We start from the raw sequence: 15,486 nt of genomic DNA on the forward strand, positions 1-15,486 counted from the left end.
AAGAACAATGCGCAAGTCAGCCATTTTTTAAAAATGAAAAACTTCTGTTCTTAGAATGAGTAGTGTTGGATTGCAGTCTTCAAGATAGAAAGCTCCCATAATGGTGATTGAAATGCAGTTTGTTCCTCTTTTATCTATGGAGTTAAATCATATGATTACATTCAAATATATGCAGGTTACATTTGTAATTATAATGCAACCCAGGACATCAGTGATCACGGTTGTCTTCTCAACTTTCTTTTTTATGGATAGTCTTTCAGAAAACATCAAAATAATTACATAGTATCAACTGCTAAACTAATTGGTCATTACTGGCTGATCTACAGCTCTTACAAAAACAGAAAGGCTGGAAGAGCTCAATCAGTCGAATAGCATATGGGGGAAGAGAAACCAGTCAATACTTTTAGTCAACAATCTTACAGTTCTGAGGTTGGTTCAGTGATTCAAAATACTGACTGGTTCTCTTTCAACAGACGCTGCTTGACTTCCTGAGTTCTTTCAGCATTTTTTGTTTATTGCTTCAGATTCTTGACACATAAATAACAGAATTGCAGATAACTATTTGTGGAATTTAATTTTTATTCTTGTCCACACTAATTTGTATCAAACGTTGAGCTGACGAGTAAAGGGAAGGAAAGGTACGTCACATCCAGAGTTTCTCCAGTTAGCGGACGATTTCCCTCCACGCTTCTCTGACGTAGTGGGGAGCCGCGTACGAGGCAAATTACAGCAGTGGTTTGCCATTGCCTTCTGCCGGGTGAGTTTCCAAAGAGATCACCAGCTCATAACCCAGCATGGATGGAAAGCGTGCAGGGGAGCTGGCTGGATTCAAACTCGGGACCTTTCATCTCAAAGTCCGGCACTGATGCCACTACGCCACCAGCCGGGTCGACAAGAGTAAGCAAGGATTTTTTTCTTGCACGCTTCAGGCTCTTCAGTTAAGTTGCAGACTGCAATAAAACAGAAAACACTGGGAAAATTCAGTGTGTCAGGCAGCATCTGTGAAAGAAGAAACAGTTAATGTTTCAGAACCAAAAACCTTAATCTGAAATGAGAGAGAAACAAGTTGGTCTAGATAACAGTGAAAGTAGGGGAGGGCAATGGAGGGAGTATCTCTGATAGAATGAAATAACATGGTTGTTAGGGAGCTGTGTGTGCAATATGTTACCAATGTTGTGAAGATTGGGCTACTGAGACATACCCAGCAGACCAGAATACTGTATACAAATAAAAGGAAAAGGAAGCGGGGGGTGGCAGGCAAAAATGGGCAATCTTGTACAAACAGAAAGACAATAAATATTTAATTGGAGAATTTATTCTTTTGTCATGCAGGCTGAAAGTTGCTCAGACACAAGATAAGAAGTTGTACTGGAGCATGCATTGGACCTTGTTGTAACAGTGTAGGGGACATGGACAGGTCAGAGCAGGATACTATATTTAAGTGAGAAGTAGCAAGAAAGCCAGGGTCATTCCTGTAGACTAAGTGCAGAGGCTGCAAAAAGCAGGATTGGCCACTTTTGCCTGCTGTCCCTCTCCTTTTTTCCCTTTTGATTGTTTCTTCAGTGCAGAGGCCTCATTGTCAACACTGAAACAGTAGTTTGTAAGAAGTGCAAGTGCATTGCTGCTTTACCTGGAAAAACGGTTTGGGTGGGAATGTAAACTGCATCAGTGTACATCATGTATCAAATTTAATACCTGAAAAATGTTGATCTTAATTAAATTTAAATATATCCTAATTTTAGGTCATTTAATTGGTTTGCAAGTATTAAACAGTGGCATGATGGCACAGTGCTGCTGTCTCACAGCTCCAGGGACCCAGGTTCAATCCTGTCTTTGGTTCCATCTGTGTGAAGTTTGCACGTCCTCCATGTGATAGAATGGTGTTCCAGTTTTCTCCTGCATCCCAAAGATGTGCTGGTAGATTGATTGCTACTATATTATTACCCCTTATTGTAGGTAAGCGAGCAAAGAATTAAATGGTAATTGATGAGCAATTGAGGGAGAATAAATTGCAAAGACATGGGAGATGGGACTAAAGAGCATGCTCCATTCTGAGTTGGCTCAGACCCAGGAGAAAAGCTTTTGATTTTTTGTTAAGAAAGTAAATGTAATGGAACTTTATTAATCATAATAAATTAAATCATAATTAACAGAACTTCAATCATAAATAGTTTACAGTGCTTGGATATCTCTCATCTGATCAATAACTCCTGTGTGATCTTTATTCATTGTTTTGCACTGTGTGAATCTTACCTATTCATATAGTTTCTCTATAGGCAAAATGAATATGCTTATATTACAATGATTAATTTCTTTGCTGAAATTAGCATAGTAAATAGTTAAACTACTGCCTTTGATATACTAGTACAATTATAACAGATTAATCAGATAGAAGCTATTCCAAAATTTGGTATATTGTTGTGAAAGGAAATGTAGATGTCGCAATTTGTCTTTTTCTGATGTAATTCAGGGGAGGAGGTGGTTAAATCAATAACAAAACATGTAGAATTCTCTTTTTAAACAAAGAAAAAATATTTAGTGGTACTAAGTTATAGGAAATCAGGGCTACTAACTAACACACTTGCACTGTAATACTTCCATGGTTTTTGATTTCTGTGCAACTTCAAGCTGACAGACTGGAAAGGGAGCATTAAAACAAACCATTTCCATCAATAGCTCAACAGATTTTTAAAAATACTACTGTCAAAATAATAAATAGCAATGGATAGAGGCCATGGTATAAGCCAACTAATCACATATTAGATGGTGCTTAAATCTTTTAGAGTAGATATGGAAATTTGGCTTTGTTTTTGGAATAGTGGGAAAATGTCCACTGTGTTGAAAGTAGAAAACTTAATTTCTAAGAATTTTATGTTTATAAATCATGCAAAATTAAGCAGTATCTTAAATGAAGCTGGTGCCCCTTGATCCTTTTGAAAACTGGAGTCAATAGACCAATGGATATGCTGCATTATTGGGCTGTTGATGGCCAAGGCTTACTTTGTTGTGCATCTGATTGTTGACAACAACAATTAATGTTAAGCCAGTAATTATGAATAGCATAAATAACAACTTAAATAAAGCTGAATAAGTATAGTTCAGCAAAAGGACAAAGCTTTAGCCAGTCACCAGCCTAATAAACATGCCCTTTGTTCCAGCCTCATCCACATTGCTTGTTTTGGACAACCTAATGCCTCAATGAGGAGGAAAAGAGATTTGATCTTGTGAGTTATGAGATTTCTGGTTTTGCTTCCTTATTCCTTCAGAAACAGTTGGTTCTGATTTCCACAAAGTACAAGTCATCAATAATTTACAATATATTTAAACAATTACTAAAGGTAGCATAGTGTCAAGTGTAATGCTATTACTGCTCGAGATGTCGGAGTTCGAAGTTCAATTCCAACGTCATCAGTAAGGAGCCTGTACTTACTCCCTGTGGAATGTGTGAGTTTTCTCCTGGTGCTCCTGTTTCCTTCCACAGTCCAAAATGTACCAATTAGTGGGTTAATTGGTCATTTTAAATTGTCCCATGATTAGGCCAGGGTTAAATTGTAAGTTGGGTAGTGAGGCCTATTCTGTGCTGTATCTCAATAAATAAACTAGTGGTAATGCTTGGATGTATGATTGTTTCTTAACCAAAATGAACAGTTCAAAAATATCCAACAGTATAATTGGACATTTTATTTTTTAATTTAAAGAATTTCAAATGGGTTTTCTGTACGAGGTTTAATAGCTCTGTCAGAGCATTGTATTAAGGTGATCAATTACGTAGAAAATGCGGTGACTACATTATTTGTCTGATGAACTGCCTACCCTCAAAAAAAAAGCTCTTGTCATTCTTTTTAGATGCTGGCAAACCCATTAATTTCTCACCCTTGCAATTTTTCTCTTTTTACTTGTGAAGTATTTGGCTATAATTCAATTTGTTTGTAAATTATTGCTTTGGTATCAATGCATTAGTTAATCCTAGTCACAGCACTCTGCAGCATTTGTCATCAATACCCTAATAAATTTTTGTCATAATATGAGAGAGAACATAGTTTAAGAAATAGGAGTGAGCCATTCATGACTAATCTGTACCTCATTGCCACTTTGTTGCACTAACTCAATATCCCTCAATTTCTAAGACTCTGAGTTTGCCTTGAATATACTCAGCAACAATGCCTGCACAGTTCTTTTGGTTAGAGTATACCAAGTTTCTCTATACTTGGGTGAAAAAAAATCAGTACTGAATAGCTTTAAAAAAAATAAGACTCTGATCCCTGGTTATTGATACATCAGCAAGGAGCAACATTCCTTCATTTAACCTTTAAAGCCCCTAAAGATTTTTTGTTTCATTGAGATAGCCTCTCATTCTTCAACTATTGAGATTAGAGATCCAGGAGACGTAAGAGACTGCAGATACTCAGAGGGTTTGAACCAGACCCGTGGGGGGACGGGGGAAGAATTACCAATATTTAGGTGAAAACCTTGCTTCAAGTGGACCCTGTATGGTTCAGCCTAAGAAGTAAAAGCCACCATTACGATACTTTCCTAATTGATTGCTGTACCTGCACCTTAATTTTCAGTGATTTAGTTACAGTAATATTTCAATCTCTCACCATTTCAAAAAGGCACTCAAATTTCCTACTTTTATTACTAAAGTGCATGATTTCAAATGTTTTCTCATTTTATTCCATTTGTCATATTCTTGCCCAATTCATATTGCCTGATTATATCTCCCTGAAGCTATCTCTTTACAACCCATACTAGCACCATGTTTGATAAGCAAACTTCATTATGTTAGAATTGATTGTTTCATCTGATTTATTGATATGGTATTGTGCAGCTGGGGCTTTAGCAGTGATCCTTGTAGCCTTGCATTAGTCACAACACCTTAGACCGGAATTGACCCATATATTTCTACTCTCTTTTCTATTGGTTGACCAGTTCTCAGTCTGCACCAATATATTACCCCCAATCCTGCATGCTTTAATTTTGTTTAATAACTTTAAGGTGCTTCTGAGTTCCCTTACTCAAGGCCCACTACCATTCCAAATATATTAGGTCCACTGGGTCACACTTCTCTACTCTGCTATTTACAACCTAATAATTTCTTAAGATTTATCAAAGATAATTTCCCCTTTTATAAATCTATTTTAACTGCCAATTCTGTTATTTTTAAAATACTCCCACTTCTTTAATAAATTCCAGAATCTTGCCATCTAATATCAGGCTAACTGCTTTGTTGTTTTCTGTCCCTCCTTTTTTAATACTGGATTTGCATCTGCTATGTTCTGATTTGTGTGAATATATTATGATTTGTGTGACTATATTATCATTTGTGCATTTTAAAAAAATGACAAAGTGTCCATCTCACACGTCCAAAGCCACCCTTTTTGAAAACATATCCTGGGATTTATTGGCTTTTAGTCCTATTAATTTTATATCTTCAATAAATATTTACATCCTACTTAATCTGCAGATACTCAGAAATAAACAAAAACTTTCGTAAGAAATGCTCCATTCAATCATTGGGTGAACTGGATTGGAGGTATTATTGAAACCATTTCTGTATAATCAGAATGAAAACAAACAGTTGAAATTATGAAAAAAGTGCAGGGAAGCACTTAATACTAATATAGTCTTTAAAAGCTTCTCTTGGCTGCCCACTTTTCAAATAAGAATGTTTTTGCAGAATGTGGTGGCAAATTGGCTCTGCATTACTTTTACATAATTTGAATAAATTATCTGTGTTAGTGAGTGCTGTTTTGAAACTAGTGAACATTAATTTAAAGCCTTTTCTGTTTTTAGACCCATGTTTTGAGGATGCTTATTGTGGTATCAATGAGTGGCAGGGTAAGGCTTAGTGGTAAATTTATAGGTCAGGAGGTAATTTTAGCTCTAAACTCTTCACCCATTTTCAACTTGGTTCCATTGTCCTTATATACGGCAATGACTAGGTTTGTGATGTTATCGTGGCTGACATCACACATTCCATTCTGTAAAGCTTAGCTCATTTACAATTGCAGCTGTTGTTACTGGTGCCTCAAAGCTCCATTAATCTTGGTTTGATTCTGACCTCCAGTGCTGCTTATGTGGATTTTGATCATTTTCCCCTTTACTCTGTGGGTTTTTTTCTGGGAGCCCTGGCTCCCAGCCACATCCCAAAGTCATCCTGATTGGTCACCAGGTACAATTAACCCCAGTTATGTATATTGAGATATTATGTTGCAAATGTGCAAGACGTTGGTGAGGCCACAGTTGGAATATTGTAAGGAGTTGTGGTCGCCCAAGAATAGGAAGCAGGTCATTAAGTTAGAAATGGTACAGAGCAGAATCATAAGGTTGGTATCAGGACTGGAGGGCTTGAGTTACACAGAGTCTGGATTGGCATTTTTTCCCCCTGGAGTGTAGGAGGCTGAGCGGGTGATCTTGTATAGGTATATAAATTCATGAGGGATATCAATAGAGTGATTGGTCACAGTCTTGTTCCCTGAGTAAGGAAGGTTGAAGTGAGATGGGAAAGATTTAAAGGGAAACTGAGGTGCAGCGTTTGACACAGAGTGGTATGTGGGTTATGCTGCCAGAGAAAGTGATAAAGATAGGTATAATTATGATGTTTAAAAGGCATTTTGACAAGTACATGGAAAGGAAAGGTTTCGGAATATGGACCAAACTCTGACAAATGGGATTATCTCAGATAAACAACTAGGTCAGCATGGATGAGTTGGGCCAAAAGGCGTGTTTCCATGCTATAAGACTCAATGACTGAATAGGCAAGTGGTAGAGATTCAGTAGAGAGTAAGTGGGCATCTAAGAGCAAATAGCTTACAGGAAAATAGATAGGTGAATGGGAAAGACTTGGTGGACTGAATGCTCTCTCCTGTCGGAGGAAAATAGGAATAACTAAGCTTTCTGAATTATCCGTTGAATTTAGTTCAGTTCACCCTTTCAATGACCTGCATCAGATCAGTGCCTCCCAGCATCTTAGATTTGCCGTTCCGTTTTATGTTGATTTCCCCCTTTTCTGTAATATTTAATGCTAAAGGTCTGTGTGTTCACTCAATTACTCTTGTTCTAACTAGCAAGTTAGATCCAGTGTGGCTTCAGAAACAGAGGCTCCACTTTGACTCAGCTCTTGCACAATCCTTGTTGTAGGGTAAAGGTTTGAGTACCTTCTTCATTTCAATATCTTAAAAGTGCTGTGAGTCATTTGAGGTCAATAAATCATCATAAAAGATGCCTTTGAGAGAACTGTTGTAGACTATACCAGATACTTGGTGCTATTGCTGACTAGGACAGTTGAAGCATATCCCTGAAGATTGCCTTTCAAAATTTGTGTTCATGGCCAACTGAAGGACTGCCCATAGTGCAAAGGAAGACCCATGCTCTAAGACAATGAGAAAACAAAGCAAGGTCTGAAGAAACTTTGCACGCCCTCCTGAGAGCTGGTAGTATCCTTTCCACAACCACATGGTCTCATGGAACCAGACTGTGACTGATGTATTAATCACAGGAATCCATAAGTGAGCCTGACTGTGGCTTGTACTGTAGATAATGGAGGAAGTAGATGATTCTTGTAGCTGCTAAGGGAAGATGTGCCATAAACATATTGGCCCCTTCACCCAGGACAGTACTGAGCACAATTGTGTGACTTTGTTTAGCTCGTCTCACTTGTCAAGAACTTAGACCACCATTTTCTTGTTTGTGTTGCAAGGTGGCACTGGTGAACCACAGTAATGTTCTGCCAGCTACGTACAACACCTCTAAATATACCTGTTTTGAATTACATTTACTGCAAGTGCAACATGTAATTTCCCTTTAAACAATGTACCTTTAAATCAACTTAATGAACTGCAGATTTAACAATCTTCTGAAGGACTTAACTCTCAAGCAAGCAAGTTAAGTGGATGAAGGTTCATCACTATGGGCAGAAGCAAAGCAGGAGGGTGGGACTCCAAGCCAGGCTGAAATACAGAAGAATGAGATCACCTCTACCCAGCATCTTGTTGGCAAATATGCAGTGCTGGAGGAAAAAATTGAGGACCTTATGGCAAGATTGGTGTATCAAAGGGAAATGAGAAAGAGGTGATTGTTGGAAGTAGAGAAGCTGCTACGGGATTGCTTTGAGTCGATGGACTGGGCCATATTGAAGATTCATTTGTGGATCTTTATCAATACACCATAGTTGTCACAGACTTTATAAAGACAGTCATAGATCTGTGTGTCCCCGCAAAATCATTCAGTCTTCCCCAAACAGAAGCCCTGACGAACCATGAGATCTGCAGTCTTCTGAGGGCTAAATCAAAGACATTCAAATCTGACACCAAGAAGGTTACAAGAGGTCTGGGTACAGTCTCCAGAAAGCCATCCATGAAAGATAGTCAACCATTGTGGCAGGGCTTGAATGCTATACAAAATGAAATCAAGGATATAGGTGACAACAGGGCTTCACTTCCAGATGAGCTCAATGCTTTCTATGCTCATGTTAACTGTCAAAACATCGAGGGACAATCACGAACTCGCACAGCCCCTGATGATGCTGTGATTTGCGTCTCTGAGGCTGTCGTGCTAACATCCTTCAGGAAGGTGAACTCACAGAAAGCATCTGGCTCAGATAGGATACCTGGCTGGGTACTAAAGACCTGTGCTGATCAATTGGCTGGCTGGATTGCTCAGTAAGATCTTTAACCTCATGCTTGGGTACTGAGGCACCTACTTGCTTCAAACAGGCTTCAATTATACCGGTGCCTGAGTGGTAGCCTGCCTCAACGACTATTGTCCAGTAGCACTTACATCCACAGTGCTGAAGTGTTTTGAAAGGTTGGTGAGGAAGCATATCAACTCCAGCCTGAGAAGCAATTTGGATCTGCTCCAATTTGCCTATCAGCACAGCATTTCCACAGCAGAAGCCATTTTATTGGACTTCACTCAACCCTGGAACAGCTGGACAGCAGAGATGCCATCGACTACAGCTTGGCATTCAATTATTATCATCCCCTCAAGATTAATTAGTAAGCTTCAAGGCCTTGGCCTCAATACCTCCTTGTGCAATTGGATCCTCGATTTCCTCACTTGGAGACCTTAGTCAGTTCAGATTATGACAATGTCTCCTTGTCAATTTCCGTCAGCACAGGTGCACCACAAGGCTTGTGCTTAGCTCCCTGCTCCACTCACTTCACATATTTAAATATTTAAGTTTGCAGACGACACCACTATCATTGGCCAGGTCTCAGGTGTTGACAAATCAGTGTATAGGAGGAAGATTGAAAATCTAGGTTGAGTGATGCCACAACAACAACCTCTTAATGTCAGCAAGACCAAGGAGTTGATTATTGACTTCAGGAGGAGGAATCTGGAGGTCCATGAGCTAGTCCTCATCAGGAGATCAGTGGTGGAGAGGGTCAGCAATCTTAAATTCCTTGGTGTTATCATTTCAGAGGACCTGTCCTAGTCCCAGCACACAAGTACAATTATGAAGAAAGTGTGGCAGCACCTCTACTTCCTTAGAAGTTTTTAAAGATTTGGCATAACATCTCAAACTTTGACAAACTTCTATAGATGTGTGGTGGCTGCATCAAAGTCTGGTATAGAAACACCAATGCTCCTGAATAGAAAATCCTACAAAAAGTAGTGGCTACGTCCCAGTCTATCACGGGTAAAAATCCTCCCCACCTTGAGCACATCTACAAGAAACATTGTAGCTGGAAAGCAGCATCCGTCATCAGGGACTCCCATGACCCAGGATGTGCTCTCTTCTCACTGCTGCCATCAGGAAGAGAGTTCAGGAGTCTCAGGACTCACACCACCAGGTTCAGGAACAGTTATTACACCCCAACCATCAGTTTCTTGAGCCAAAAGGGTTAACTTCACTGAACTTCACTTGCCCCATCAATGAACTGTTCCCACAACCTATGGACTCGCTTTCAAGCACTCTTCATCTCATGTTCTTGATATTTATTGTTTATTTATTTATATTATTATTATTGTTTATCATCTTTTGCACACTGGTTGTCTGCCCTGTAGGTGTGGTGTTTCATTAATTCTATTATGGTTATTGGATTGAATATGCCTGCAGGAAAGTGAATCTCAGGGTTGTCTTTGAACTTATTGCCTTTGACTCACCACTGCTGGTAGTGTTTTTAGTTGGGTATGTTCCATGCACTAGAATTCTTACCTTTGAAATTCTCCCTTGAAACGTCCAATTACCATCTTTTCTAATCTCTCCTCCTAATTTCTTATGTATCAGCAGAAAATTTTCAAAAAGAACTTCTACATCAATGAAACATTATAAAAGTTGTTCAAAGTCCAAGTTCAAAGTAAATTTATCATCAAAGTACCTATATGTTTCCATATAGATTCATTTTATTGCATAAATAAAGACTGACAAACAACCAATGTGCAAAAGAAGTCAAACTTTGCAGTTAAAAATAATACTGAGAGTATGAGTTTAAGAATCCTTGAAAGTGAGTCTGTAGGTCAGTTGAGAGTAGTGGTGAATGAAATCATCCATGCTGTTTCAGAAGACTAATGATTGTAGGGTGATAACGATTCCTGAACCTGGTGGTGTGGGGCCTAAGGCTTCTGTACCTCCTGCCCAATGGCAGTAAAGAGAAGAGCGTGACCCAGATGATGGGGGTCTTTGATGGATGCTGCTTTCTTGTGGCAGCGGTTCATGTAAACGTACTCATGGGGGTGGGGAGGGCTTTGCTTGTGATGGATTGGGCTGTATCTACCACTTTCTGTAGTCTTTTCTATTCCGGGACATCAGTGCTTCCATACCAGATCATGATGCGATCAGTTAGGATACTTTCCACTGTGCATCTATATAAGGTCGTTAAAGTTTTTGGTGACATGCCAAATCTATGCAAACTTCTCAGAAAGCAGAGGCACTGTTGTGCTTTCTTTGTGATGACACGTCTGTCCTGGTCCTAGGGCACACTCTCTGATATGTTAACACCAAGAAATTTTAAGCAACTGACTCTTTCTATCTCTGTTCCCCTAATGAGGACTTACTCATGTTGTTTTTCTATTGTATTCTGAGAATTCTGATTACTCAAACAAACTCTTGCTCGTGAGCACAGGGTGGAAGACAGTATGTCGTGGAGGAGAAGTATCTTAAGGGGTGGTGGATTTCAAAAGGAAAAATTTGTGGGTGAAATATAATAAGTTTTCCTTTTAGATTAGATTAGATTCAACTTTATTGTCATTGCGCTGAGTACAGATACAAAGCCAATGAAATGCATTTAGCATCTGACCAGAAATGCAAAGAATAGTGTTATTTACAAAATTAACTGTGAATAAAAAAAGTGCTACAGCACACAAATATAAAAGTACTCCGACAGTGCACTACGGATGCAATACTACTTAGGGCTGTGGTGAGAGGTTCAGCAGTGTCACAGCCTCAGGGAAGAAGCTCTTCCTGTGCCTGTTGGTGCGGGAGCGGAGGCTCCTGTAGCGCCTACCGGATGGGAGGAGAGTAAGAAGTCCATGGTTAGGGTGAGATGCATCCCTGATAATGCTTTTCTCCCTGCCCAGGCAGCGTTTATGGTAGATGTTCTCAATGGTGGGCAATTGGGTCCGGTAATCCGCTGGGCAGTTTTCACCACATGCTGGAGTGCTTTGTGGTCCGATACAGGTCAATTGCCATACCACACTGAGATGCAGTTGGTGAGTATGCTCTCAATGGTACAGCGGTAAAAGTCCGTCAGTATCCTGGGACAGAGGTGAGCTTTCTTCATGCTCCGCAGGAAATAAAGGCACTGTTGCGCCTTTTTGATCGGGATGGAGGAGTTCAGGGACCAGATGAGATCCCGGAATTGTGGACACCAAGGAATTTGAAGCTTGATACACACTCCACTACAGTTCCATTGATGTAGATGGGGACGTGAGTGTGGCTCCTGGCATGCCTGAAGTCCACAATGATCTCCTTGGCCTTCTGGGTGTTGAGGGCCAGATTGTTGTCGGCACACCACGCAGCCAGGTGCTGAACCTCGTCCCTGTGGGCCTTCTTGTCATCCCCTCTGATCAGACCAACCACCGTGGTGTCGTCTGCGAACTTGATTATGGAGTTAGAACCATGTACAGGAATGCAGTCATAGGTGAAAAGGGAGTACAGAAGAGGGCTCAGCACACAGCCTTGAGGCACGCTGGTGTTCAGGGTGAGGTTGTCTAACTTAACTGATTGGTGTCTGTTAGAAAGTCCAAGGTCCAGTTACAGAGGGATACGCTGATTCCAAGCTGGCGAAGTTTGGTGATCAGCTTGGAGGGGATCACAGTATTGAATGATGAACTAAAGTCAATGAACAACATTCTGACGTAAGAGTTGGGGCTGTCCAGGTGAGTCAGGGCAGAGTGAAGTGCCGTGGAGATGGCATCCTCTGTTGACCTGTTGGTGTGATAGGCAAATTGATGGGGGTCCAGGGTAGAGGGCAGACAGGATTTCAGATGTGATAGAACGAGTCTGTCAAAGCACTTTGCAATGATGGAGGTGAGTGCAACTGGACGGAAGTCATTCAGGCCCGTGGCAGTGGAATGCTTCGGCAGTGGCGTGATGGTGGCAATCTTGAAGCTTGTGAGGACAACTGCCTGTGCCAGGGACAGATTAAAACTGTCCGTGAAGACCCTGGCCAACTGCCCTGCACAGACTCTGAGCACACGACCAGGTATTCCATCCGGACCAGCTGCCTTCCGTATATTCACCCTGCTCAGGGTGGCGCAAACATCGTAGGTGGAAGGTGAGAGAGGCAGTTCACCAGGTGGGAGATCTGCTTTGAGGGTGACCTCCTTGTTCTCTCGGTCAAAGCGAGGGTCGATTTCAACATTGATTTATTTATTTGCTTGAATTTTTGGCTGCTATTCTTTTACTAATAAATTCACGTAGAAATATCAAAACACTAGTTCTTTCTAAAATTGATGGAAAACAAAATAATATGCCGATGTTACATCTGGAGCAAACTTTTGATTAAAGTGAGATTGATTTTGAATTGAATTCTGTTCTATATTAAACCAGAAGACACAGAGAGTTTGATATCTTCAAGTAATTGAAAATGAACCTTAAGTGTTTTCGTATAATGTTGGCGTGATAAAACCTTACTGGAAATGCGAGAAGCAGTTTTGAAAGAATACATTTACTACATTGAAAATTCCAGTTATTCTGTTTTAATCTAACCAGTGAATGGAACCAGGGCATGATTGGTCAACAGATGGTCTGTAGTTTAAACCATTATAGTTTAAAACCAAGCAAACTGCATTGCCAGCAACTCCATGCTGATCTGTAAAAATATTTCTACGTGTTACCTAATGGAGGAGTTCTGAATGAACACTGAAGCCACACTTCAGTGGTGATTTCCTCACTTGATGTTGTTCTCCTCAAGGACTTGAGCAGTAATGCATCAAAATACTTCATTGCCTCTGCACTTATTCTGGAATTAAAATTCAATATGGTCTGCTTACCTTTTTGAGAGTTGTGGTTGTATAACATGCAAGCAGGCCTTCCGCCCACCAAATCAACACTGACCATCAAGTACCAATTTACACAATTTTAATTTTATTCTTCCCTCTCTTCCCCCCCCCGCCCCATTCCCATCAACATCCCAGATTCCCAGATTCTTTAATCTCTTAATCACTTGCACACCAGGAGCAGTGGCCTACCAACACCCAAACTAGAGCAGCTGAGCGGGGCAGGGGTGCCTGTGAATTCACAGGGCAAACTCTACACGTGTGGTATTAGAGGTCAGAATCAAAACTGGGTCACTAGATCTTGGACCCATGATCATCATCTTACCCCTTTTCTGTAAAAGCTCCAGTTCAAAATATTTATTATTTTAACGTGACAACAATGCTGTATAGATGAATTTATGTTACGGACTGACCATTCTGAGATCTTTCTTCAGAATTGTTACCTGTCATTTATGGTGGCATGAGTACATACTTAGCACTGAGTTGCTGGCCTTTAAACTTCACCACATGCACAAGCTGGTTTGTTACACTTCAGCATTAGTTACACCTATAAAGAGAGCACACACATTTCATGCTGAACAGCGTGACGTGGTGCGTCTCCTCTTTGTTTTTACTATATTTTGCTTTGCTCGGCACAACACTGTTATTTTCAAACATGGATTATCCGTCATTAGTTCCACTGGAATTGATCCTGTGAGAATTCCATTTTCAAAGTGTTTCTAATGCACTCGCTAACACTTTCAAATTTCTATTCTACTTTATATGTTTGCAGCCTGTTTTTATTTCTGAGTACTTTTTCAATATAGGCACAGACAATCCATAATTCCAGATTATTTCAATGGCATCCTTTTTGACAAAATACTTTGAATTCCATGGCATATTATTGAAATACTCCTCATATTTCTCAGAACAAGTTACTGTCCAATTAGTGTTTGGAGTAGTGCAGATGAGTGTCAGTTGCAACATTACATACTGTTATGAGATGAATAAATTTATATTTTGGTAATATTGGTAGATGGATAAATGTTAAGCAATCTCCATATTCCTCCTAGCAATATGCTTACTTTCATCCGTCATGATTATTAAAGTCCACCGCAGGAACTGGGTTGGAATTAAAAAGCTAGTATCAACAAATTGTCCTTTAAAGAAAGACATTTGCCAGCTTTGCTCTGCCAAACTTAATATGATTTCAAGCTTTCAGATGTACTTGACTCTTAACTGCCTTGTAAAATGTCTGAGGTAGTCATCCAGATCAAGGACACTTAGGGGAAGGGCAACAATTCTGATCCTACCAGATATGTTTATATTCCATGGCACAATGAAGGTAATATAAAAAATGGAATCTTTAGTGTACATGCAAGGGCAAAGAAGACTTAATTTAACATTTAATCTGGAAAGAGTTTATCGCCAAGAATTCAATACTTAATGGCTACTGTGCTTTCTGGTTTACGAGCTGAGGTCTTGGATATTTCAGAGAAATTAGATAGTTGCACAAGTATTACTGGTAAATTTATTGTACCTTTTTAAGAGAGCATAAGTAGTCGGTGCTTAAAAGAGTCTGAAAATGTAAGTGGTAAAGAGAATGGTCAACGGGACAAACCCAGAGCAAAAAGTGATGAAATCTGAATGCGTAATACAGATTGAGTATCCCTTATCCAAAATGCTTGGGTCCAGAAGTGTTTTGGATTTTGGATTTCTTGGGGGTTTTGTGATATAATGTGATAGTTTGGGATGGTTATCATTTCTGAATCTGAGTTTATGTGCTACCAGTAAGCAGTCTTTGTCTTACACTTGTTTATCACACACATGTAGTTAACAGTAAAAAAAAATTATTACATGCCATTAATATAATGGAAATATAACGTGTTCAGGGTAACCAAAGCAGCATTGAGAGAATACCTGAATCAGCCGTTGAACAACACAACAATAAGCAACGGCAGGCTTTCAATCTCCCACCTACCTTGCTGTGTTTTGATTAAAAGGTTGCAGTACACTATGTTTGCATTTTACTTTGTATTAGGTTTTATCTAAAGTATAAAAGCA

The 15,486-nt window shown here is 39.8% G+C and overlaps 1 protein-coding gene across 2 annotated transcripts in view; it reads left to right on the plus strand.

The window, feature by feature from the left end:
* kdm4b (lysine (K)-specific demethylase 4B) overlaps positions 1 to 15,486 on the plus strand; it is a 576,222-nt gene that overhangs the window by 442,741 nt on the left and 117,995 nt on the right. The window lies entirely within an intron of this gene.

The sequence above is a fragment of the Mobula hypostoma genome, chromosome 24, assembly GCF_963921235.1.
Source record: "Mobula hypostoma chromosome 24, sMobHyp1.1, whole genome shotgun sequence".
Classification (NCBI taxonomy): Eukaryota; Metazoa; Chordata; class Chondrichthyes; order Myliobatiformes; family Myliobatidae; genus Mobula; species Mobula hypostoma.